This window comes from Cryptomeria japonica, chromosome 5, assembly GCF_030272615.1.
Source record: "Cryptomeria japonica chromosome 5, Sugi_1.0, whole genome shotgun sequence".
Lineage (NCBI taxonomy): Eukaryota > Viridiplantae > Streptophyta > Pinopsida > Cupressales > Cupressaceae > Cryptomeria > Cryptomeria japonica.
The window spans coordinates 111,779,434-111,783,828 of NC_081409.1; positions in this window are offsets into that span (position 1 = coordinate 111,779,434).

Below are 4,395 nucleotides of genomic sequence, written 5' to 3' on the forward strand. Positions count from 1 at the left end.
TTTCCAAAATATCTCTTCTTAAAAAGTTATAAACAACAAAGTGCAATACTATCAAAACTGTCATAACTAGGATAGTCATAAAAAATGGAAATTCTTGTTAGATTAGTTTAATTTATAGTTTGCATGATAGAATTTTCTTGTGATGATTTTTTTTTATATTATTTTGAAAATTAATTTTGGGCTTTTAATGTTTGTATGATGCTTGTCACATAATCTATCAATCAAACATACGTTTGCCAAAGAATCAAGAAGAAAATAACTACTGACATATTGGTTTTGCAAGTTGCCTAAGGAAAATCAACTAAACATTGTGTATTCATTTAGTATTTTCTTAGGCACTTAAATTGCTATTTGATTAAAGAACAAATCTATTTTTCGTGTTTTCAGAAAAATCTAAGAGGTAGGAGAGTATTCTCTTGTCTTTTATAGACAATCAGAAATCTAGACCCTCAAAGCTTTTTTCTAAGTTTTGAGATTTGTGTACCTTTAGCGGGCTTGTCACAGTGGGAAAAAGTAATCACCTTGTGAGAATGACCCAAGTGAGTACATCTGGACCTGAGCATTCCAAATCACTATAATAAATAGGCCTCTGGTGATTAAAGTCTCAGAGGATGGGATTATTTGAGTCTTCTCTTTGAGATCTCTCATATCGAGCATTTTGTAGGGCCTCACAGTCTCAATCACGTTTACGTGACTAAAACTTGTTTCAGTACCTTGTCGGGCTATTGGCCTCAATCATGCTTGCATGACTTCAAGGGGTAATTTCAAATGGAATTCCTGACTAAGAACTATAAGATTAGAAGCTACTCGATTCACCTTCAAAAGGTTGATAATCTTTGTACAAGAGAGATAGTAACTCTCCCAAGACACTTGCCATATCATGCCCTCATTAGCGTTTGGAGTCAGCTAACACAACATTGAGAATCCATTATGTGAGACTCAACGACCATATTCTGATTAGCTATTGGGTGTGTACCTAAGTCAACAAGCAAAGGTTTTCTTCTCTAAGCCAACTTCCATAGGGTTAGAGTGCTGTGATTGAATTATTATATATCTTGCGTGTTTTCTATGTTTTCATCCCTAAAACTAAAACTAGAGAAAACAACAAACAAAATTAGTGATAAACTCTGTCTATTTCCAAACTGGTCTTTGTCAGTCGTTGAAACATCAATCCTTATCAAAAACTAGTAGTCATCAATCATTGAAACTCTGTTTGTCAGAATCTCATCTTTGTCCAATCCTCTATCATATGAATTCCTAATCTTGTCAGTCAAAATAGTCAAAATTGCCCAGATCAGTCTACAACAAGCCTTAAACTGGTTATCATCCTCCGGAGCATAAACAACCTTGATAGTGTACCCTTGCCGTTGTGTTGCATGATTTTGTCGACAATCTCTTAGCTAGTTCAAACAACATCTTATCAAACCTAAGTTAACTTAGATATCATTTTACACAGGATAGATCATTCTTGAAACTAGACCAGATCTTAGTTACTTCTCCTAAATCACTATGTTAAACGAACTGTTAGCTACAATTTGATCTTGACTTCTGCAACACATTTAGCTCTCGGTCCTGTCGCTTGTAATGCCTGTTAAAACCAAAAGCTCTTCTAATTTTTTTGACAAAAGTAAGAATCTCATGGATACCTTAGCTCCAATTCCCATGGCTACCTTTGCTCAAATATTTCAAGATATCAAGAAAGAAATATATGACATGGAAACCAACAAAATAAATCAATGACTCCATTTGAAAAACAAATGCATGATATCAAGAGTGAGAAACTTCAAAGAATGCTAAAACAATTATATGATTTGACAAGCAAATACCAACAAATAATTGACAATCAAAAACCAAATCTCAAACAAGCTCACAAGACACCTTCACCAAGACATAAAGACATTTCCTCCAAATATTCCCTAGATAGACAGTTCACACCTTTGGGGCAATCTATTGAGTCCGCTTTGGAAGAACTTCTTAAGAACAATCTTATTATATTACCTAAAAAGACCACATGGGGATGGGAATTTTTGAGTAAGTACTGTGCATATCATAGACAAAATGAACATAAGATTCAAGATCTCATTGATAATGGTGTCATTGAAATTGAAGATCCTAATGACTCACCTAAAGAAAAAGAAGGAACTATTTCTAAGCATGATTAAAATCGCGAACCTATGTCTAGAAAGGCTCCATATGTATCCTCCATCCCTTCCATGATGCCTTCATCTCCTAAAACTTCTCAACAACAATCCATACCATCTCCTTCAAACAATGAAACTTCTCATGTTGACCTTCAAGGGATATCTCCTATGGAAATCCAATTTAATGCCAATATTGATACAAGTTCCTCTAAAGATTTAAAAATCCCAAATCCTATGCCATCATACACTTCAATTCCAAATGTACCCACTCTAGAGAGTCCCACTCAAAATGCTTCCCCAACATGCCAAAATATGGAGACATTCCAAGAATCCCCTATGCCTATGCAAAATCCTACCTCTTCCTTAGAAATGGCTTCATGTCAAGAGGATAATCTGGAAAATGAAGAAACAAGTCTTATCATAAATCAAGATCAAGACACCAAAACTCCTCAATCCCATCTAATGATTGAAAAAGATCCCACCTCCCTAAAATCCCATGATGATCCCCTTATACCTTTCCATTTCTTCCAAGATGGCCCCCTTCCATCTCAAGAGCAAACCATCCTTCCAAATCTCATTCCTACTCTACTTCCTAAGCAAGATCATGGTGCCTCTTCCACCTTTTCAAACAATCCTATTCAAAATGAAGAGTCAAACACCCTTCCTACTCTATCTAATGGTCCTCTTCCATGTCAAGATCAAAGTATCCCTTCATCTCATTGTCATAATCCTCCATGTTCACTTCATGATCCTATCATACCTTGCAAGCCACCTCCACCTCAAAATGGACTTGCCTCTAGCGTCAAAAGTAAGAAGAAACCCTTTGTTAAAACCATCTTTCAAAGCATGCATTATCAAAAAAAAGGGTTAGACATTCATGAACATGGTATATTAGAACCCCCTTCTATAAAAGAAAATATTGATTATATTGGCTACATTGGTCACTCTCAAGATGTTAGTATCTCTCATAAATCCTACATTTCTCCAGTTGAATCCAAATATATGCTTTCCCCATCATCGCTTCCATCCATTCTAGGTCCCTATATCCCTCCATCCCTTATGCAAGATCAACAAAGGAACATATCTTCGAGTACCTTCCATCCATCTAAAAGACCTCCATATCATTCTTATCTATCCATGCATCTCCCTCCAAGCAATTTGGATGCCAAGCATAAAAGTCATAAGTCAAGCAATCCACAGGTATTCAAGGATCAACATGTCCCATCTAATCGACATGTCAAAACAAAGCAAAATGTGATCCAAAAAGAAAAAGAAAAATACAAAACACCACAAAGGCACATAAAGAAAGAAGCAAAGTCAAAAGTTATATGGGTTCCTAAGGCACTTGTACAAGCAATGCGCTCCAAGGAACTACAAAAGTAGAAAAAATAAAAAACCATGTGGATCCCTAAGAAGCTACTTGAAGCACAACAGTCTAAAGAAAAATCAAAATTGGCATCCAAAATTGTTGTTCCTCCATCACCTCCTTCATCCATTTTGGGTTCTTATGCCCCAAAATTTTTAACCTTTCCTCCATCCAAATCTCAAAATATGAGATTCACTTCTCTTCCATGTATCCACCATCCCTCAAGGCGTGTGCCAATGTTGATCTTTCTAGCATTTCCATCTATCGATACATAATTCTTCCAACATCCAATCCATTATCCAACACCTCTTTTTCACCCTTCCATCCCTCTTATCCAATCCTTTGCATAAATCCTTGCCCTACTTTCATTTCATTATCCTGCCAACATCTTTGAGCATGCCTTTATAGCCATGGTCTATTGAAACTCATATTCTAAGGGTACCATCCAAAGAAGTGAGATGTTGGGGTCCTCCTTCCATCCCCTATCATGCCTCCATTATCCCTCATTCGCTCTATCTACATTCATATCCCTTTTCCATCTTTAATCTTGACAAGGTTAAGGATCTTTACAATTTTTGCATGTTTCCTATATACTACACTTGATCCACACCCTTTAGCTCCTATCCATTGCTCACTTACATCCTTCATTACTTCCTTTTGATCTTTCTTATCATATCTGCCTCATATCCAGGTCTATCCCTTGATCTTGATCAACACTATGGACAAAATGCAAAAAACATGCTTTCCACAAACCTCTTGACATGGCCACTTCTTTGGACCATATGGCTTTGTTATGCTATATCCTTGCTTTACATCACTCTATCCTTGCTTCGCTATGCTATATCCTTTCTTTACATTGCTAAAATCCTTGTTGTACATTGCTTTATC